Source organism: Chiloscyllium plagiosum, unplaced genomic scaffold, assembly GCF_037043375.1.
Source record: "Chiloscyllium plagiosum isolate Xiang-an unplaced genomic scaffold, Cpla_swu_hap1 HiC_scaffold_27, whole genome shotgun sequence".
NCBI classification, from domain to species: domain Eukaryota; kingdom Metazoa; phylum Chordata; class Chondrichthyes; order Orectolobiformes; family Hemiscylliidae; genus Chiloscyllium; species Chiloscyllium plagiosum.
The window spans coordinates 12,937,635-12,961,321 of NW_028270165.1; the positions used below are offsets into that span (position 1 = coordinate 12,937,635).

The window sequence follows — 23,687 nt, forward strand, 5'->3', positions numbered from 1 at the left end:
ATCACTGTAGTGGACCCAAAGTTTGGGTGGATCGTTGGAAGGGCTGCTTGTTCGAGTCTCTGCATTATTGCTTCTGCGACGAATCCTGATACTGGTGGTTTCATGGGTATTTCGTTGATTTGTTTGGAGGGCTTGTTACTGAATATGAAGTGGGTGGTAAGACACAGTTCCACGAGCTGGATAGTGCTATCTTTGCTGATGAAGTTGGTGCTGTGTTTGTGTCTCTGGTTCTTCGAGTAGTGTCTTCAGTTTTCTTTGGCCAAGTTGATGTTAATGGATGTGAACAGGGCTGTTATGTCAAAGGACATCATTATTCCATTCTCTTCCATCTTAGTGTATTTGGTGTTCAGGAATTCTTGGATGGAGTAAATGGAGTGGCGTGAATCTTCGACTTGGTGTTTTCAGTGGAGGCCTTTGACTAGTCTGTATATTGGTGTTCCAAATTGTGAAGCTTTGGGCCTGAGGAGGGCTCCTGGTTTGAAGAGGAGAACAACAACAGCGTATCATTCTTAGATGTCACAGTAGAGCGAACAGTCAATGGGGGAACTTCAAACTAGCGTCTACAGAAAAACAACACACACAAACCAAATACTTAACCACAGAAACAATCATCCCAACACCCACAAACGTTGCTGCATCAGGACATTATTTCAACGAGCCACTACACACTGCAGCACAGAGAAACTACGAAGAGCAGAAGAGGAATAGGTATATAGTGTATTTAAGGAGAACGGGTCCCCAATAAACCCAGTCCGCCGATTTCTCATTGATGCTTCCAAGCTGACTTTCAAAAATTCGTTTGGGCCTCCATTCTTTCCTGTTTGTTTTTTGCGGGTTTTGAAAGCTTTCGCAATCCTCTGACTGAGTATTGGAGTTGGGAAGTTATGTTGTGGCTGTACAGGACATTGGTTAGACCACTTTTGGAATATTGTGTGCAATTCTGGTCTCCTATCAGAAGGATACTGTGAAATTTGAAAGGGCTCTGAAGCACCAGTGGGTCCACAGAGGGGAAGAGGCCCTTCTGCTGCCCTGAGTGTGGGAAGGCCTTCAGTGATTCCTCTGCCTGCTGCCGCACCAGTTGGTCCACACCGGGGAAGGCTGTTCTCCGGCCCCAAGTGCGAGATGGCCTTCAGCAGTTCTTCCCACCTGCTGAGACACCAATGGGTCCACACTGAGGAGAGGCCGTTCTTCTGCCCCGAGTGCAGGAAGGGCTTTGCTCTTTCCTCCGAACTGCTGGCCCGTTGGTGAGTCCACATGGGGGAGCGGTCGTTCAGTTGCCCTAAGTGCAGGAAGTCCTTCAGCAATTCCTCAGCCCTGCTGAGGCACCAGTCCGTCCACACCGGGGAGAAGCCGTTCTCCTGCCCCGAGTGTGGGAAGGGCTTTATCCGCTCCTCCACACTGCGGAAGCACCAGCTGGTCCACACGGGGGCGGGGGGGAGGGGGGGGGTTGGGGGAGAGGCCATTCTGCTGACCTGAGTGCGGGAAGTCCTTCAGCAATTCCTCCACCCTGCTGAAACACCTGTGTGTCCTTCAGCAGTGGGAGGCCCTTCAGCTGGCCCGAGTGTGGGAAGAGGTTCATGTTTGCTTGCAACTTGCGGAAGCACCAGCGGGGGCACTGCTGCTCATTGAGCCAGGGACTGCACATTGCCAATGAAATGATCCAAATAAACCTCAGACCGCAAGACCATCGGAGCAGAAGTTAGGCCATTGGGCCCGTCGAGTCTACTCTGCCATTCGTTAGAGACAAAATTAGTTCAGATGAGATTAGCTACAGGAAATAGGCCATTTGTCCCAACAAGTCCACACAAACCCTCCGAAGAGTAACCCATCCACACCCATTTCCCTCTAACTAATGTACCTAACTCTATGGGCAATTAAGCATGGCCAATCAACATGACCTGCACATCTTTGGTTTATGTAAGAAGACAGGATCGCCCAGAGAAAACCCATGCAGACACTGGGAGATTGTGCAAACTCCTCACAGACAGCGATCCAAGGCTGGAATCAAACCTAGGTCCCGTGCGCTGTGAGGCTGCAGTGGTAACCACTGAGCCACTACATATTGCAACCCGAAGTTGCAAGCAGGAGGTTGGGAGAATACAGCCTCAGAATGTGGAGTAGTCAGCGTTTTGGGTATTAACCTTCTTCAGGACTGAAACGTTAACTTCTCCATGAGAAACGATTTATGGGAATGATGCTGGGGGTTGTAGGGGTTGAGCTCCAGGGAGAGGCTGTATAGGCTGGAGCTGTTTTACCTGGAGCATCGGAGGCAGAGGAGTGACCTAATAGAGGTTACAAATTCATGAGGGGCATGGACAGGGTAATAGACAAGGTCTTTTCTCAGGGGTGGGGGAGTCCAGAACTAGAGGGCATAGGTTTAGGGTGAGAGGCGAAATATATTAAGGAGACAACGTCTTCATGCAGGTGGTGGTACATATATGAAATGAGCTGCCAGAATATATGGGTCAGGTGCTGTCAAATGGGACTAGATTAATTTAGGATATCAGGTCAGCATGGACAAGTTGGACTGAAGGGTCTGTTTCCATGTTGTACGTGTCTCTGACTACTGGTCCTCATGTAATTTTAAAATAGGGTCCAAGTAACGTTGAATAGTTCAATCTTATTGAGCTCACTTCCTGAAAAGTTTCAAATGAATCATCTGAGCGATACTGTTTAAACATGCTAAGTTGGACAAAGTATCCCATCAAGTTCAACACAAACCCAGAGATGAAGAAGTCAGAAGTCAGAACACCAAGGGGACCAAACTGATCACAATATTCCAGGTGCAACCTTATCAACGTCCTGTATAACTACAACATAACTTGCCAACATCTATACTCAATTCCCTAATTGATGAAGGCCAGTGTGCTGAAACCTTTCTTCACTGCCTTGTGTACCAATGTCATCAGAGATATAGGACCTACTTTAAACTGATCCACAATCCAGCTACTGGGAGCCCAGAAGCAGAGTAGTGCTGCGTGAGTGTGCTGGGCACACAACCCAGAGGTCGATGGGTAAAAACCATGTGATCCTATTGCCCAATGTCTCCGTCAGCTGCTTTCATTTACAATGTTGCTCTGTTCTGTATGTTGCCTTTGCATCTGCTTCCCACAGCTTCTTCAGTGGAGGAGTGGCAGCTGGAGCCCAGGAGTTCAACGACCCGCAGGAGCTTGAGGAAGGTCCAAGCTCCAAGAAGCGGGGGGTAAGGCTGGAGGCAGGATTTGCTCAAGGATTGTATTTTTAACTCATTTAAATGGTACCTACTGTATGGGGCTATGGTTTACATTAAAACCGGAGGATCATATCAGAGTGTTTATATTTAGCAGCGGTAGTTTGTAAAATACACTCCCTGGAGGAGCATCTTCTATGATGCTACATTTCTTGCTTTATGCCCATCCCCCATTTCTTATCTCCCAGCTTGGTTTTATGTTTTTTTGGTTAAATGTAATTTCATATTAATCAGACTGGGTATTGACTGTGTGCTATTAATTTGCTTCTTCGAATATTGAAAGTCAAAATTAATGGTGTAATTTCATTTCTGATGTCAGAGTTTGACATTGAATGTGCAGATGTGAATACCAGTAAGTTGTGAAAATACATCAAGAACTTGTGGTTTTTAACAAAAAGAGCAGTTCACTGATATTCATGGCATTGTCTTATTTGGGAGTGATGATTCAAATCTGACCAACAAACCGTTTCATGCAGTCACCCAATTTAGTTAAAATTTTCATTAATTTAATTAAAGAAAAGAATTCTGCTAAGATTTATGCAATCTATTTATACGATTATGTCCATTGCTTGCAATATGGTCTCATCCACATTGGGGAAACTAGACGCTAACTCGCGGAACGTTTCAGGGAACAGCTCTGGGACACGAAAACTAAACGATCGACGCCCTGTGGCTGAACGCTTTAACTCGCTCTCCCATTCCGCCAAGGACATGCAAGTCCTGGGCCGCCTCCACTGCCAAACTCTTGCTACCCGACGCTTGTAAGAAAAACACCTCACCTTCTGACTTGGGACCCTCCAACCACATGGTATCAATGTAGATTTCATCATTTTCCTCATTTCCTCTCCCCCACCTTGTCCCAGATCCAACCTTCCAATTCGACACCAACCTCTTGACCTGTCATACCTGTCCACCTTGCTTCTCACCTGTTTGCTCCACCCTCATCTCTGACCTATTACCATCAATCCCTACCTCCATCTACCTATTGCATTCCCAGCTGCCATTCATCCAGCCCCACTTCCTTCCCATTTACCTCTCAGCCCCCTTGGGCCACCCTTTATTCCTGATGAAGAGCTTATGCTCTAAACCAAGACTGTTATGAAACAATATTCTCAACAAATAGGAAATAGCTCCCAAGTCAGATTTCATTCCCTCTTCTGTTTCCCAGTTCTTTCAGAAACAAGAAATATCTTTTTCTTCCACTAGAAAGTGATCTTCCACTTTGCGCTGTCTGAAGTGTTATGCCACATTATTACTTCAGCCACCTTTTAAGAATCGTTTCAACCTGTTTTTCTAACAATTGTGGAGGTGACCAAAAGCAAACATTTCACTCCTCCTCAATGCCCCATATCTCCTCCGATGAGCCACTTTGTCATGTTGTCTATGTTACAAGCAGCCGAGTGCACTTGGTTTCTGAATTGAAATTTGGCCATTGAAGTGATCAGAATTAATATATATCGATGGATAGCTGTGTTTGCACTAACTGTAATTATCCACCAATATGATGTCGTTTGTTCCACCAAAACTGGAAACAATGATCTGTGTTTATATTGCAGTCGGATGTAGAAAATCATCCCAGCGATCTTCACGTTATTATAGTTTACTGTGGCCATACTGCGTTGCGAGGCAGTTTGATGTGACTAAAATTTGGATGGAAAGAATGTAGATTGATGAGAAGGCAAAATGGCAGTGTCTCTGGCCACAATCGATCTGTCTGGCTTGATTATATGAGTGGCGGCTGTTCAAGAGCAACTTCCACTCCATCACTTCAACCAGCAAGAGGAGACAAGTGTGAACACCACATTCCAACTGTGACATATACGCATTGCTTCGATGTTATTGATCAAAATCCTGGAACTCGCTCCTGAACCTTTATTATAGACCACATCATATTTGTGAAGTAATTTAAGAGGTAGCTCACCACCACTTTTTCAAGGACGGTTTGGGAAGACTTGCTGGCAGAGCCAATGATATGCACATGATATTGGAAACAGTCTAATCGTATGGATAGATGATTGGCTAACCAATGATACAGGAGGGATAAGGGGCATGCTCAGGATCGCAACTTACAACTAGCAAAGTTCCACAGGGATCAGTGCTGGGTCACAAAATTATTTACTATATTTATATGAATTACTTGGATAAGTAAAGTGAATGTACTATTGCCAAGACTGCAGTAGATACAGTTGATTAGAATGCAGGTGGTAAGGATGACATGAACTCTTCATCCAAGTTCAGTGAGTAATCGAGAAGGCAAAAGGGAGATTGGCCTTCAAATGGAGTACAAAAGTAGGGAGGTTATCGTGAACCTCCGCCTGGAGGTTTTGATTGAAAGTGCAGTGAAGATTCAACCAGCTGACAGTGGATCTGAATCACATGTAGATCAGACCAGGTTTGGACAGCAGGAAACCAGATAAGTTTTTACAACAAACCACAACGATTTCATCATTTGACTCTTAATTCCAGATTTATATTGAATTCAGATTCCACCATCTGCCGTGGCAGGTTTTGAACCCAAGTGCCGTGAACATTACGTGGGTGAATGGTCTGGTGACAATAAAGTGGCCATCGCCTCCCCTGAACACATTGGCATATTGTGTTCAGAGGTAACAAAGGAGCAAGAGGTTTCAGCAGCTGCTAAGTTGTTGATATTACACAAGGGAACATCAGCACTCTCAGTAATGGCACATACTGAAGCCAGGGCCCTGTATCAAAGGTAAGGGCTCGGGATCCACAAGAAATAGGAACAGCAATACTCCATTCAGCCTCTTGAGCCTGCTCCTCCATTCAGTAGGATCGTGGCTGATCTGGCATTCCCCACATCCACGTTCCTGCCCTTTTCCTGTAACTGTTCATCCCCCGACTGATCACGAATCTATCGATCCTAGTTTTAAATGTGACCAGAAGGCTGTCAACAGAGTTACTGAGGTTCGGGGAGGGGCGGGGGGTGCTCAGGTCGAACTTGGGGACTAAAACAATGGCTTCACACTTCACAATATTTAACTAAGGGAATGTTTATGGTTATCCAATGCTGGAAATTGGGCAGGCATTCAGATGAAATTATTGGTAACTTATGAATGACAGAGGAGTCGGGAGAGAAGTGGTGTTCAGGCACAGTTGGATATCATCAGTATAGATGCCAACACCAGCAGCTACGGTTAAATAAATAAGAACGGAAGACACTAAAAGCAGACCCTCCCAGAGCATACAGCAATATTGGAGAGGGTCAGTACTGTCATTAACTCTGATCAAGGCTGTCCGCAGGTCGACGAGGGAATGTTCATCCCTCTCACCGTTACAAACGATGTCAAATATGACCTTGATAAGAATTGTTTCAGGGGTAGAAACCAGACTCGAGGGCTTTAAACACAGAATTCTGGAAAAGCTGGGAATGGCTTATTCAACAATGTAACATCCAAACCAACACTTCCATTGGTGCGATAATTATAGAAGTGTTTTGGTTTTTATTTAGATGATTCTCAGCAATACTGAGTAAGAAGCAACAAAATTAACACAAGAAATATTGCAATTGCTACAATATGCCTGCTCCCAATAGGAGACCACCTGGTGTTCACTTAAATGTCTGCAAGGCGCAATATTGGAAAGGAATTATCCAGTTCATAGCTATAAGAGGGGAGACACAGACTGCTTGATACAAAGGGCGGGAGTAGGCCACTCGGCCCTACGAGCCTGCTGCAACATTCAATAAGATCATGGCTGATCTGAATACAACCTCAGCTCTACATTCCTCCACATCCCCGACAATCTGTCACCCACTTGGTTAGCAAGAACCTGTCTACCTCTGCCTTAAAGATTTTGAATTCACTGCCTTTTGAGGAAGACACACAACCATCAGAAAGAAAAAAAACCATCCTCATTTTTGTCTTCTACTTTTAAAATATGACCCTGTATTTTCAGATATTAAGATAGGGATACAAGCTGCATTCAAATAATACCTGTGGTACAGTTAACTATCTCAAAGTGCTTCACGTGAACATAATGAGAATTCCTTTAAAAATCACAAGAGTGGAGCACAGATTAGGACAGGTGGCCAAAGACTTGGTCAAAGGGGCAGGTTTAGGGCAATCTTTTAAACAGGTTCAATTTCCCAAACATCTGAGGACTAAGACATAAAGAGCAAACACAAAATAGCAAAGGATGGGAAACAACAGTGTGGACATAATGTCACAGGATGAGTAATCCAGGGAACATGAGTTCAAATCCCACCACAGCAAGAGGTGAGATGTGAATCATTCGAATCATAAATGGGGAACACAAAATTAGTCTCAGTATGGTATCGATGGCACTGACGTCAATTGTCATAAAATCCCATGTTCACCAATGTCCTTTCAGGAGGGAAACTGCCATGCTTACCTGGTCTGGCTTACATGTGACTCCAGACACACAGCAATGTGGTTGACTCTTAAATTGCCCTCTGAATTGGCATAAGCAAGACACCTTGCACTTAAGGATGGATAACAAACATCAACCTTGTTAAAGTGTCAGAACAGAAATTGCTGGAGAAACTCAGCCAGTCTGGCAACACCGGTGGAGAGAGAGAGAGAAAGAAACAGAGTCAATATCCTGGCATGCGTCCAGAACAGTTGTGAAGAAGGGTCACAGCTCTTGAAATGCTAACTCTGCTTCTCTCTCCACTTGTGCTTCCAGTCCTTTTGAGTTTCTCCAGCAATTGGTGCATTTTTGTGTTTCAGATCTCCAGCATTGCAGTTCTTCATTACACTGACTTAGGGAAGCTCAAATCCGATAAAAGAATAAAGCAGAAGGGCTGGAATTACTCAGCAAGTCTGGCAGCAGCTATTGAGATAAAAACAGTTAGTTCTTCGGGTTATTGAATGATCTTACATCGGGGACAAACTTTTGGCAAGCTGCAAGAGTAAAAGGCACTGGTGTAACTTCAACATCTGGGAGAACTCTCTCAGCCATGGAGGTCAGACTGACTCAGCATTCTGGTCCTGCTCATTACCTGTTAACTTCTCCATTTGTTGTTCTTTTTATATTTCTACATGGTTGACACATTCCTATGTTTTAAAATGATATTCCAAACTGACAGGAATTTTCCATGTAAGTAATCATACATTAGAGGGTTTGGAACGTGAATGTAACTTTTAAACAAAAAGTATTTATTCATGCATGGTGTGTGGGCATCGCTGGCAATGCTTGCATTTATACCATCCTTAACCACCCTGTGGTTGGTTGGAAAAGTGAATGAAGGTGTCTGAGATTGTCTTGATTAGCACAGCAATCTCAAAGATGGGTGTGCTCAGGTAGAAGTACCCTCCACTCCCACAGCAAGTCTGCATTCACTTTAATTGCAGATGCCATCTCACACTCCCAGGAAAAGGACAGCATGGGATTACAATCAGAATAAAGCTTCCTCTAGTCTTAAATTGAAAGTGAAGCTACCTCAACACTGTCCCCAACAAACACTGTCAAGACAGAGAGAGCATTGTGTTAGATACAGAGTAAAACTCCCTCTACACTTCCCCATTCATTCAGTCCCTGGACAATGACAGCAAAGGGTTAAATAAACAGTAGAGCTTCTTCCATTATGACTGACACTAAGTACGTTCTACACCAATCCTCAAGGATAATTCAGAACTGAGCCTATTATCTGGTACTGAATTCACACACCCTAATGGGAATGACAGCAACAGAAAATCAGGTCAAACACACACAATGTACAACAAAACTAAACCGTTATTGGGATCTAAGATATTTAAATGAGAGGAGATATGATCCCTGCAATGATCTGAATGTGAGCTGAACAACTTTCTCACTTGAACAATATTCTCTGGGAATGCAATGTCCACCTCACTGCTGTCTATTCAATTCCTCTGCTCTCGTTCAGGGCTGAGTTGCGGCTGACCACATGGTGGCGTGGGCGTCAAGAGGTTAGACAATTAAGGTCAACTTGGATTGAGGGCATCCTGTGTCATGCCAGTGAGGTCGAGGGTCGCTGATTTACTCAACATATAATCGTGGACAAGGGGATGTCAGGCTGGGCTTGTATCAATTTGCGTTTAGAAGAAACAGATGATCTGATGAAGCTGTATAACATCTGGAGAGGACTTAATGTAAATGTAATGTCCACTCATTTCTAGCCAGACACTAGCCTCTCATTTAAGATAGGAGAGTTTTGTTTTTCTCTCAAGTGTTCCCAAGTCTTTGAAATTCACTTCTTTAGAGAGCAGCGTGTGGTGGTGGCACGGTGGTTAGCACTGCTGCCTCACGGCATCAGTGATCTGAGTTTGAACCCACCCTCGGGCCGACTCTTTGTGAGGAGTTTGCACATTCTCCCCTTGTGTCTGCGTTGTTTTCCTCTGGTGCTCTGGCCTCCTACCACAGTCCAAAGGATGTGCAGGTGAGTGTAGATTGACCATGGGAGATGCAGGGTTACAGAGATAGAGTAACGAACTGGTTTTGGGTGGGACGGTCAGTCAATGTTGACTCGATGGGCTGAATGGCCTACTTGCACGCAATTGACCGATATCAATCAACAGTATACTCTTGCTTTATGGTTACCGGCATCAAATTACTTTCGTGGTTTTGGTTATTTCATCTCTTACGTCATCATATTCAACCAACTGCAGCATCTCGAAACTTGCTTCGTTACAATATCCAATATCAGCAGAGTACTTTTTCTTTTTGTCACGACCATTATCTTGAAATCTGACGTGTGACCTCTTCATTGCTGTCAAAGTTCCTTATTTGTCCCTCCATTGTCATGGTCTTACTTTGTCGAATGACTTCCTGGCTTTTGAAGTTAAGACCCTATATTCTGCCCTCGTCAACACTTTCCCTTCCAATTCTGTACTAAAGATTTCATGAAAATCCTCAGAGTGTGGTGAGACTGTGGAACTCACTCCCATAGTGAATAGTTGGGGTGAAAGACATTACAACTAAGGGTAAGCAACCAAATACAAATGTATGTCACTCTCACCAGATTCACAACACAGTGAAATTAAAACATGCAATGTCCCTCAATTTCTCAACTCTTCCGAACCAGACTTGATGAAGAACAGATCTTGCACATCAACATTATAATTTAAACAAAAACCAACAATTATAAATACGGCAACTTTTCTAGGCCAAAGTTAAGTCGATAATCTAATTAATAGCAATGAATTAAACCCTTTGATCAAGTCCCCCATCATCTCAGAAATAGAAATTTCAGCGGCAAATTAAGAAAGAATTTTTTAAAAAAACTTACCAATTCAAACAAACAGTTTCCAACAATGTATTGCCAAGCCTTTGTGCAATACTTGGACTATGAGTTTTTCACAGATACGTAACTGTAAATCCAATTTAAAAGTCACTGCTGAATGTGACGAGACACCCCAAAGTATTCAGTCATTTCTTACAGGCTGGGACTCATTCCCAGAAAGAGCCAACAATTCTTTAACTGGACAGTAGAATCTCGGGAGAACAGCTCCTGGGCTCAACAAGCAGCAACGCCCAATGGAAGCAAAGTTGGCGGCGGGGCAGGGCGGGACAAGGGCATAAAACAAAAAAGCCCACTGACTCTCCCACTGCACAAACACACTGTCAGAATGCACAGGGGCTCAGTCCTGGGAGTGACCCACAGCAGTTTCATCAAGAGGGCCACACTTGATGAACAGATCTTGCACACCAGAATTATAATTTAAACAAGAATAAACAATTATGAATACCGCAAATTTACTAGGGGCAAAGTTAAACAAGATAATCCAGTTAATAGCGATGATTTAAGCCTTATGATCAAGTCCTCCACCATCCCATAGACACAAAATTAAGGGGTAAATTAAGAAAGAGAATTTTTAAAATTATCAATTGAAGCAATCAATTCCCAACAATGGATTGCCAAGCTGTTGGGCAATCCTTCGATGATGAGTTGGTCACAGGCACATAACTGTAAATTTAATTTCAATGTCACTGCTGAATGTGAATGGACACCCTGAAGTATTCAGCTATTTCTTACAGACTGGAGCCCGTTCCCAGACAGAGGCAATAATTCTTTAACGGGACAGAAAACACTAGAGAGAAAGCTCCTGGGCTCCTGGGCTCCCCCACTGGAAGCAAAGTTGCGGGGGTGGGGGAGCACGACGGCATAAAACAAAAAAATCCGACCGACTCTCCCACTATAAGCACTGTCAGAATGGGCAGGGGTTCAGTCCTCGCAGTGACCCACAGCAGTTTCACCTGCAGAATCAGATTGTTGGGAGCACTGGTGTGCCCGCTGGTGCTTCTGCAAGGTGCAGAATGATGAGAACCTCCGCCTGCACTCGGGGCAGGTGAACGGCCTCTCCCCAGTGTGGACCCGCTGGTGCCTCAGCAGGTGGGAGGAATTGCTGAAGGCCTTCCAGCACTCTAGGCAGGGGAAGGGCCTCTCCCCCGTATGGATCCGAAGGTGGGATGCCTGGGTAAAGCGCTTCTCACACTTGAGGCAGTAGAACGGGCTCTCCCCGGTGTGGACCCGCTGGTGCCTCAGCAGGGCAGAGGAATTGCTGAAGGTCTTCCCGCACTCAGGGCAGCTGAAGGGCCTCTTCCTAATGTGGACCCGCTGATGGCTCATCAAGTGAAAACATCAAGACAGACACCTCTGAATTATGGATATCTCCACCTGAAAGTTAGTATCTTTCACGACATCTAGGAGTGAGTAAGTCTGATTTTGGGAAGCAAAAAAAGTAACAATTCAGGCGGGTGGAATTGCTGAAGCCCTTTCCGCACTCAGAGCAGGAGAACAGTCTCTCCCCGGTGTGATTGCGCCCATGAGTCTCCAGGTCAGATGGGAAACGGAAGCTTTTCCCACAGTCGCCACACTTCCACGGTTTCTCCACGGGACGGGATTCCTTAGGTTTCTCCATGACCGAGGCTTCACCTGCACACAAACGCGTGTACAGCACCTCTCTGCCGTGAATTCCACCTCCCAGTCTGTATAACATTTTCTGCTCCACAATCAGAGTGCTGCAACAGTAGTGTCTCTCTTCCAGTCTCACTGCTGTTGAAAAAGTACTGAAACAGAAACCAAAAAGCTTGGTTCCTTCTCACAGAATCATGGCCGAAAATTGTTATTGTCCCGATGGATTCAGTGACTGTCAGACATTGACGTGAAATTGAGGACTGCAAATGCTGAAAGGTCAGAGTCAAAGTGCAATGCTTGAAAATCACAGCAGATCAGGCAGCATCTGAGGAGCAGTCGAGTCAATATTTCAGGCAAAGCCCTTCAGCTATTGATATTGAAACTTCCGTCTTCAGATCTTCAAATAATCTGTAAAAAGAGATTACATAAATCATCACTGTCAGTCCAGGTTAGAAATTCCAAACAAGCAATTCTACTTTCTGCAGAACACTCTTTTCTTTTTCCACAAAATTGAAAGCACCATCCCACCCCCTCTCACCCCTCTATTCCCACTCCGCTCAAACTAATTCTCCTGATGGTACTGATTCAGAATCTTACAGAGACCGAAAAGTGAAAAGATCAAGACAGACACCTCTGAATTTTGGATACCTCCACCTGAAAGTTAGTATCTTTCACGATATGTAGGAGTGAGTAAGTCTGATTTTGGGAAGTAAAAAAAGTATCAATTCAGGATGAACCTTCAATGCAGCTTCTTGAGAAACAACCAGACACGGAATGGTTAACATCTGGGGAGGTGGAGGAAATGAGATATCAAGGCATTGGCACCGACACCAGACAGAAACTGAACATACAGGCATGGCAAACATTACGGGCAAGCCAGAGTCATAGAGATACACAGCACAAAAACTGGTCCTTCGATTCAACTCATCCGTGCCGACCAGATAGCCTAACTTAATCTCGTCTCATTTACCAGCACTTGGCCCATATCCCTCTGAACTCTTCCTATTCATATATCCATCCAGACGCCTTTTAAATGTCATAATTGGACCTACATCCACTCCTTCCTCCGGCAGATTATGCCTTACACTTGCCTCTCTCACCCCAAACATACTACCCTCCTGTTCTGGACTTCTCCCATCCCTGGAAAATGACTTTGTCTATTTAACCTATCCATGCCTTGCATGACTCTATAAACGTCTGTCAGGTCACCCCTCAGCCTCTGGTATACCGGGGAAAACAGCTCAAGCGATGCACTGCGTGTACTTTTAGCTTCACACTCGCTGAACCTTCCTCCCGTGTAAAACAATGTTTCCCTCCCCAACACTGTCCATGGGAAAAGCCAAGAGCGCTGAGACTCTGGAGTTGGGGGAATGCCACGTAGAATTCCTACAATGTGGAAACACGCCATTCAGCCCAACAAGTCCACACAGACCATCCAAAGTGTAACGCATGCATACAATTTCACCTATCCCATTACACTCCACTTACTGCACACTCTGGCCCCATTTAGTATGGTCACTTCTCCCGAAACCGCACATCGTTAGACTTTGGGAGGAAACCAAAGCAGCTGGAGGAAACCCACGCAGACACGGCAGGGAGAATATGCAAACGCTCATGTGCAGGCGACTCCGCACAGACAGTCGCCCCAAGGCTGGAATCGAATGCGGGTCCTTGGTGCGGTGAGGCAGCAGTGCTCACCACTGATTGTGCTACAGACGTATGCAAAAGGAGGTGGGGACTGTGAACTTTGTTAATTGTACCACACAGTGGATTGTTGAGTAAGGTTAAATCTCACGCGATCCAGGGAGAGCTAACCACTTGGGTACAAAATTTAGAAACGCATTGTTGTAGATGCTGGAATCCTTCCTGAAAACAACAAATGCTGAAGATCACAGTGGGTCAGGCAGCGCTGTGCTACTCTACGACCAGATAGTGTGGATGTGGAGATGATGTTTCCACTAGGAGAAGGGTTGAGGATGCCAAGTCATTGAGGGCATTTAAGACAGAGATCGGTTCTTGATTAGTAAGGGGTCAAGGGTTATGAGGAGAAGGAAGCAGAATGGGATGGAGAAATATATCAGCCATGATCGACTGGTGGAGTAGACTCGATGGGCCAAATGGCCTCATCCTGCTCCTGTGTATTATAGTCTTAAAGCGGAGCAGTAGTCTTAAGAGGTTCTCACAAACTATTTCAGAATCCTGAAGAGGAGTTGTTTGACTGGAAACCTTAACTCTTCTTTTTCGCCACATATGCTTCCAGTCCTGCTGAGTTTTTCCAGTGTTCTCAGTTTTTGTTTCAGATTTCCAGCATCCACAGTTGCCAAATGTCTGGAACTTCATCTCCCTGATCTACAAACTGTTCACTTAACCGAGAAATAACCACGACCTCCTTATCAGAGTAGACCCCTTTGTTGCAAAATGATTGTTCAATTCTGTTACCAAAATAATTGCATTGGTAATTACTTGCACCAGGGACTCTCAATATCTCAGGCAAGAACATAGCCAGATTTTTTCAGACAGTATATTTATGTGATTTGATACAAATCCTTATTCCCTACTTTGCCAGCGTGCTGCTGGGAATAGAGGGTTTGAGTTAAGAAGAAGATGGGACATTTTTCCAACGAAGCCTAGCAAGTTGACAGATAACTTTATCGAGAATTTTAAAATCAGGAGGGGTATAGATAAGGTGTCATTTCCTGGAGACTCAGAATATTTTATTGCTCCAGAAGGTGTAAAAGGGGGTCAAAGATTCAGCAGAAATCGAGCAGAGCTGAGAACAGACAACATTTAACTCTGTGGGAACAGGGAGACCAGAGGACAGAGAAATCAGGACCTGTAATCCGAGCTGACACCAAACTACCGTGTTATCAGTGCTTTGACAATGGTAATTCTGGGCGGGGCAGGTTGAATTATGAATTGAATAGATGCTTCCTCAACGAGACTGTGGAGGGCGGTCCGGCCCTGTTTCTGTGGCACAACTGGTCAGCGCGTTCGGCTGTTAATCGGACGGTTGGTGGTTCGAGACCACCCAGGGACGGAGCGTTTGTTGTTCTCGCTGCTATCGCTTTCGAGGCTGCAAAGATGCGCGTTTTTAATGATGTCAGGAAAATGTTTCCCAAACGGAAATCTTTTCCACTGAGGAAGCACAAAGGGGTTTCTGAATTGATTGCATTTCTAACGTAAAGGACTGCGGATGCTGAGAGTCCGAGTCAGAAAGCGAATCTGCTGGAGCAAATCAGTAGGTTTGGCTGTACCTGGATGAGGAAAAAAAAGTTCTGAAATGTTGTCTCTGATTCTCTTTCGACAGATGCTGCCTGACCTGCTGAGTTGCTCCTGCAATTTCTGGTTTTGTTTTTAACTGAACGTCCATTTCATCTTTCGGGATGAAACACCCAGACTCGCCATTTGCAGATATTTAACCCTTTCGAAACCCGTGAAGTGATTGGATTCAAACAAACTCTGCAATGATTCACGCTTTCTCAGCTCCACAGGCAGAGAGACCTGGAAATGAAGCTGTCAGTGTGGTTCTGCATTGGTGGGCCGAATGGCGAATGCGATGGACATGAAATCCATTGCAGTTTCCCCACGCAGGTGTGAACCCTGCCGGCTACAGTTGAGAATTGTCGTCAAAAAGAAAGGGAGATTGCTCCACTTTTTTTTAAAGATGCAAATCAGTGGAGGGGTTGAAATATTTCAATCGCATTGGGACTTGTCGGGAATCTGCAACCCACTGCCTGTCAGGGTGGAACAAGCAGATATCCCCAGAGCTTTTTTTGAGGATATGAGCCAAGAGTTTGGAAATGAGACTCGAACAGTGAGGGGCGTGAAGTCGTGATCGAAATGAAGCAGTCACCTGAGGACAAAGGTGTTTTATTTCCCAGTGAAAGGTACTGCTTCACAAAGTTGGGACTATGGAAGGGAAGCAGTGACGGTGATTATCTTTGGTTGTTCACCTTGTCAATGTTCCCATTGCTGCGCATGTCCGTATTAACGTCAGAACTTTGCATCATGGTGGCGTCAGGTACGCACAGTGCCAGTGGCGCAATGGATGACGCATCCGACTCCACCTACCTGTTTGAAATGCAGCTCACATCTTCTTCACACACCCCCATTAATCTTTCACATTGTCCTGAAGCCGGCATACGGGTTGAATTCCCGATCTGCGGGAATGAGAATCTTTTCACTGTCTCGCGTCAGTAAGTGTCCCTGAGAACATCAGAGTCACGTCACAGCGCTGTCAGAGGAGGGGAAGCTGAAAGAGCCCCACACGCTGCTCACGGGCACATTTCACTTTCCCCAACTCACCGCCCCAACCACTGCGGCTTCTGGGAGTGGAAAGGGAAGAAACGCCAAAACCCAATTTCAGCTTTGTAAATCTTCAGGAAATAAGAAAACTGATTATCCCTTCCGGTCTTCCATCCTGGCCTGACAGCGTTGATTTTAAATGGCTGTCCAGTTAGTACCGATTCGTTTTGGCTGAAAAAATCTTCTCTGCCACAGAGAACTGTGCGGCAGAGTTCATGTATATATTTCCTTGGATGGTATTTTGTAAATAACATTCGTTTGCGGGTTCTTTGTATAGGGTATTTAAGGTTCACTAGCCGTTGTTTAATGCTGATGGGTTGAGTTGTCTGGAAATCACTTCACAGATGCCTTTAATGTAAAGTAATGTGGCTAGGGTTTCTGCAGACGTTGTGTCTGCTAGTGTCAGTTTGTTGATGTGAAATCATCACACTGGGTTTATTGGGTAGGCAAAGGTGCGGACTGCAGATGCTGGAAACCAGAGTTTAGGTCAGAATTTTGCTGGAAAAGCACAGCAGGTCAGACAGCTTCCGAGGAGCAGGAATATCGACATTTCGGGCAAAAGCCCTTCATTAGGAATAGAGGCAGGACGCTTCCATGGTTGGCGAGATAAATTGGGGGGTGCTGGGCCGAAGTTAGCAAAGAGTACAATAGGTGAATGGGGGTGGGGATGGAGGTGACAGGTCAGAGAGGAGGTGGAGCGAACAGTTGAGAAGGGAGATTGGCAGGTAGGACAGGTCATGAGGACAGCTCTGAGCTGGAATGTTGGAACTGAGGTAAGGTGGGGGGGAGGGGAAATGAGGGAACTGGTGAAGTCCACATTGATGTCCTGGGGTTGAATTTATCCGAGGCGAAAGATGGGGTGTTCTTCCTTCAGGCATCGGGTGGGGAGTGAGCGGATATGGAGGAGGCCCAGAACCTGCATGTCCTCGGCAGAGTGGGAGGGGGAGTTGAGAGGGTGATGGGGTTGATTGGTGCGGGTGTCCTGGAGATGTTCCCTCAAGCGCTGTGACTTGACTCTGCGAGTAGTCTCCAGTCTCCCCAATGTAGAGGAGACCGCATCGGGAGCAATGGATACAAGCAATGACATTGTTGGAAGCCTTCTCACGATCGTGGCCTGGGTGCGATTTCCGGGCAGGGAAGCAATTTACAACAGGGCTGTGAGGTGGCGATGCTGTCTTCCTGGTAGTCTAGTGGTTAGGATTTGGCGCTTTCACCCCTGCATCCTGGGTTCGATTCCCGGTCAGGGAAGTATTTTTCAGTGGATCCTTTGCCTACCCATTCTCCTGAAATGCGCTGTACAGTTACTTGTTGGTCTTCGTCGTTACTGGCTACTGCAGTGTGTAGTGCCACGTTGAAATAGTGTCCTGATTCCGGCTTGTTTGTATGTGTCGGGATCATTGCTTCTGTAGCTAAGTACTTGGTTCGTGTGTGCTGTTTTCCTGTAGACGCTGTTTTGAATTTACCATTGACTGTTCGCTCTACTGTGACATCTAGAATTGGCACTTTGTTGTTGTTCTCCTCTTTTGTGAATTTTATGCCAGTAAGGATATTGTTGATGTGTTGTAGTTTTCCTCTAATTTGCTTCATTTTTTGATGACAAAAGTGTCATCACTGTGGCGGACACAAAGTTTGGGTTGGATTGTTGGAAGGGCTGTTGGCTTGAGACTGAATTATTGCTTCTGCTAGGAATCCTGATACTGGTGGTTTCATGGGTGTTTCGTTGATTTGTTTGTAGGGCTTGTTACTGAATATGAAGTGGGTGGTTAAGGCACAGTTCCACGAGCTGGATAGTGCTATCTTTGCTGATGAAGTTGGTGCTGTGTTTGTGTCTTTGGTTCTTCGAGTAGTGTCTCCAGTTTTCTTTGACCACGTTGATGTTAATGGATGTGAACAGGGCTGTTATGTCAAAGGACATCATTATTCCATCCTCTTCTAACTTAGTGTCTTTGGTGTTCAGGAATTCTTGGATGGAGTAAATGGAGTGGCGTGAATCTTCGACTTGGTGTTTTAGACTTCAGTGGAGGCCTTTGACTAGCCTGTACATTAGTGTTCCAAGTAGTGAGACTATGGCCTGAGAGGTGGGGGGGGTGGGGGGGGGGGGTTGGTGGGTGGCCTCCTGTTTTGAAGAGGAGGAGAACAACAACAAAGTGCCATTCCGAGATGTCACAGGAGAGCGAACAGTCAATGGGGAACTTCAAACTAGCGTCTACAGAAAAACAAGACACGCAAACCAAGTGCTTAACCAATGAAGCAATCATCCCAACACCCACAAACGACGCTGCATCAGGACATTATTTCAATGAGCCACGACACACTGCATACAGTGGGTTATAAAATCATGAGGGATACGGATGAGGTGAACCGCAGGTGTCCTTTCCCTCAGCTGGGCGTTTCAGGATCAGGGAGCAAATATTTTGAGGTGAGTAGAGAAAGATTTTACAAAGACAGGACAAGGATCGTTTTTTAAGAGAGTGGTCTGAGTGCAGAATGAATGTCCAGAAGAAGTCATAGAGTCATAGAGATGTACAGCACAGAAGCAGACTGTTTGGTCCAACTTGTCCATGCCGACCAATTATGTCAAACCCAATCTAGTCCCACCTGACAGCACACGGCCCCATATCCCTCCAAACCCTTCCTCTTCATATACCTAACCAAATGCCTTTTAAATGTTGCAATTGTACGAGACTTCACCACTTCCTCTGGCAGTTCATTCAATAAACGTACAATCCTCTGCGTGAAAACGTTGCCCCTTAGATCTCTTTTGTATCTTTCTCCTCCAATAATAAACCCATGCCTTCTCGTGCTGGACTCCCCCACCCCAGGGAAAAGACTTTGTCTATTTATCCTATCCATACTCCTCATGATTTTGTACACGTACAGTTACAACGTTTAAAAGACATTTAGATAAGTATATGAATATGAAAGTTTCTAAGGTTTATGGGCCAAACACTGGTAGGTGGGACGAGTTTAGTTTGAGAACATACTCAGCATGGACTAGTTGGATGAAGGGTCTGTTCAGTGCTGTCAGACTCTGTGACTGACCTGTACTGGTCTTAAAACCATTTTCTTACCTCCCCCCATAACCATCCACTTCTTTGTTGTTCAAAACTCAGATGAATTTAGCCTTGAATATGTTCAAATACCCCACTTCTGAACTGAATTCCTCTTCGTAATATACCACTTGCCTCGCTCTTTGCCTGCTGCATCTGCCCGACAACTGGCATTGACTGGTGTGGAGGGCCTCTGAGACCCCTTTGTACATCCATACATCATTCCTGATGAAGGGCTTGTGCCCGAAACTTTCACTGTCCTGCTTCTCAGATGCTGCCTGACCTGTTGTGCTTTTCCAGTGCCACATTTTTCGACTTTCACCTCACGTCCTCACTTTCTCCACATTCCAATATATCACCATTTAAACAATGGCTGTTTTTTTTTAAACAGCCAAGGCGATAACTTCACATTGCGGCACTGCACGTGCCATGTGTGTGCCAATTGAGATACAGACCTGGACCAACTTCGGGAAGAGGCAAAACACTGAGCTCTGAACAAAAACCGTCGCACACTCAAAAAGTCGGCTCTGTTTACCTTTCCACAGATGCAGCTCGACCCGTTGGCTTACTGCAGTATTCGCTGTGTTTGAACTGATAGAAGACAATGATAATTCTGGGCGGGGCAGGTTGAATTATGAATTGAATAGATGCTTCCTCAACGAGACTGCGCGAGGCATGCCCGGGCCTGTCTCTGTGGCGCAATTGGTCAGCGCGTTCGGCTGTTAACCGGAAGGTTGGTGGTTCGAGACCACCCAGGGACGGGGCATTTGTTGTTCGCGCTCCTACAGCTTTCTTGTCTACAAAGATGCGCGTTTTTAATGGTGTCAGGAAAATATTTCCCAAACGGAAATCTTTTCCACTGAGGAAGCACAAAGGGGTTTCTGAATTGATTGAATTTCTAACATAAAGGAGGGCGGATGCTGAGAGTCCGAGACAGAAAGCGAAAGTGCTAGAGCAACTCAGTAGGTTTGGCTGTACTTGGATGGGGGAAAAAAAAGTCCTGAAATGTTGTCTCTGATTCTCTTTCTACAGATGCTGCCTGACCTGCTGAGTTGCTCCTGCAATTTCTGGTTTTGTTTTTAACTGAACGTCCATTTCATCTTTCGGGATGAAACACCCAGACTCGCCATTTGCAGATATTTAACCCTTTCGAAACCTGTGAAGTGATTGGATTCAAACAACTCTGCAATGATTTACTCTTTCTCAGCTCCACAGGCAGAGAGACCTGGGAAATGAAGCTGTCAGTGTGGTTCTGTATTGGTGGGCCGAGTGGTGAATGCGATGGATATGAAATCCATTGCGGTTTCCCCACGCAGGTGTGAACCCTGCCGACTACAGTTGAGAACTGTCGTCAAAAAGAAAGGGAGATTGCTCCACGGCTTTTTGAAAGATGCAAATCAGTGGGGGGGTTGAAATATTTCAATCACATTGGGACTGATCGGGAATCTGCAACCCACTGCCTGTCAGGGTGGAACAAGCAGATACCCACAGAGCTTTTTTTGAGGATATGAGCCAAGTGTTTGGAAGTGAGACGAGAACAGTGAGGGGCGTGAAGTCGTGGTCGAAATGAAGCAGGCACCTGAGGACAAAGGTGTTCTATTTGCCAGTGAAAGATACTGATTCACAAAGTTGAGTCGATGGAAGGGAAGCAGTGACGGTGATTATCTTTGGCTGTTTACCTCAACCTCAAAAATTCGGCAGAATTTTAAAGTCACAATGAAAAGAAGTAAAAATGACATTAGGAAGAACGTTTTCGTTACAGGGAGTGGTTAGGGTCAGTAAGTCCCTGTCTGTCATTGACAAAGAGGAAGATTCAATGGACACAAAAGGGAATTCGGTGGTCACGTTCAGATGTGCAGATTTACGCTGAGAAGGCGAGAGAATGAAACGAATCGAGACACACGTTTACTTAAGTGTAGAACCAGCAGAGCGAAGGTGGGCCGCATGGCCTCCGTCTGCGCTGTGACACATGTTGTGATTCAGTGTGAAATCACAGTTCGACCAACAGAATGTGGGAATTTAGAAATAAGTTTATATTTACACAGCCTCCATACGTCTGCGAAACAGCATATTACACGACAGCAGTGGAGGTCTTTGACATCAGGCTCGAACGTGCCTGCCGCGTGCCAGACGAAAACCTGAAGTGTTCTGTGGAAGGGCCGCAGGGCGTGGCAGCAGAGTGGCGCAGCGGGAGCGTGCTGGGCCCATAACCGATGGATCGAAACCGTCGTCTGCTTGTTGTTCAATGTCACCTCGAGCCGCTTTCCTTAAGATCGGTGCTCTCTTCTGCAAACTGCCTGCCTTTGCGTCTACTTACCGAGTGTCCAAATGTAGCATATCGATGCACTCGCCAAATCCACTCAACTCATGTGGTATTCTGTACTTCGTCTGTTTCCTCTGAACTGAATCGCAAACCCAGTTCTCTGCGATGCCAATCAGCTGGTAAAGTTGAAACACATGCCTTGCGGTTTCGTCCATTCCTTGCAGTAATTCGCCACCCTGGTTCAGACGAGAACGACAAGCATGTCAGCATCACGACTCAGACATAGTCCCCTACAATTAGGACGGATACCACCGATTGTGAATAACCTCAGAGAGAGAGAGAGACAAGTGACAGACAGTCGCCGTGGACTCGATGGGCTCAACGGCTTCTGTCTGCGCGAGAATGATGCTACGTGTTTATGCCGTCCCACTGCCTGTCTCTGGGATAGAGAGGCTGAGGGAGCAAAACTGGTTCATTATTAACCGTCCCTTCCGTGTTGGACTGCCTGCAGTCCCTCAGCTCAGGGCCGTGGGGATAACTCTCAGTGAGTGAAGGTTTCACTCGGATTCTCTTCATCTGGGACACTTTGGGGCTCAGATGTTAACTGCTGCGCGGTCGCAGCAAAGAAAGCGATGCCCACTTTGCAATAGACTTTCCGTAAGATCGCTGCGTGAAGACGATTTCTGAACACCAAGAAGGCTGCACAGCAATGTGAATTTACCTGGGCGAAGAGTTCTCGGTGTCCATTTCTTTCTGTCCTGCCAGCACAGCATCTTTCTATCTCTCCGATAACAGACCCTTGGAGAAAGTTCATAATTAAAGTTGTTCATGTTCCCCGCATTAATGTAACTGACACCTCTCACCCCAAGGGTTTCAGAGAGAGAGAGAGAGCAGAAGAGCGAATGGACTCTCCCCGCTCCCCACCGTACACCCCGTCCCACCCCCCAGAACAACGTGCAAGTAGAAATAAAATGGTTTCATTATCCACCAGTGGAGATAGTCCAGTTCCTGGGGATCAGACAAAGTGGGCATTCTGCCCCGGGGGCAGAATGACAAGCAGATGTTCTGGAAACGCTTTGCTGATTGCAATTCTTGCAGCAATGTGGAATGTACTTCACACTGAGCAAGTTTCAGCTGGTTCAGAGTCTCCGATGTACATTGCTGTGTTTGCTGCCAGCTCAGAGAGAGAACAATAGGTTCCACTCTTCCTTCACTCGCAACACCCCACACCCACCTCCCATAGTGCCAAGGCACTTTCCCTTGCAACCGCCGAATGTGTAACACCTGCCCATTTACCTGCTCCCTCCTGAATATCCAAGGGCTCAAACATACCTGCCAGGTGAAGCAGCACTTTTGCCACAACCGAGTCCACTGCATCGCTGCTCACAGTGTCGTTTCCCCAATGTAGCATGAAGCATAAACTGGGTGACTGCTTCGCAGAACATCCCGGTTCTGCCCGCAGAAATAAAGGCCCTGACCTTGCGGTTGCCTGCCACTTTAACACATCACCCTGTTCCCTGGCCAACATCTCTGTCTCAGGCTTGCAGCTGTGTTCTAGCTCCAGATGAAAGAACAACACCTCATTTTCCACTTGGACACCTTACAGCCCTCCGGTCTTCAACATCGAGTTCCATAACTTTAGGGCCTGAACTCCCCCATGTCCTTGACCCCCTACCACACAAACGACTCCTTGTTATCACCTCGTCTGCTATGACACACTACGTATTGTTAGCCGCTAACAGTCTCCATTAACAGTTATTCGCCCTCTCACGCGGATCGTTATTCATCCTACGTCCTTCCTATTCTCTCTCTGAGCTGGCGGCAAACGCAGCAATGGACTTCGGAGACTCTGAACCAGCTGAAACTTGCTCAGTGTGAAGTACCTTCCACATTGCTGCAAGAATTGCAAGCAGCAAAGCGTTTCCAGAACATCTGCTTGCCATTCTGTCCCCGGGGCGCTGATATTTGTCTCATTCCCAG

General features: G+C 45.9%; 1 non-coding gene across 1 annotated transcript; it reads left to right on the forward strand.

Annotated features, from left to right (window-relative positions):
* Positions 1-20,131: 20,131 nt before the first annotated feature.
* trnan-guu (transfer RNA asparagine (anticodon GUU)) lies at positions 20,132-20,205 on the forward strand. Its single transcript has one exon. It is a non-coding gene; the product is annotated as a tRNA-Asn (tRNA).
* Positions 20,206-23,687: the final 3,482 nt, after the last annotated feature.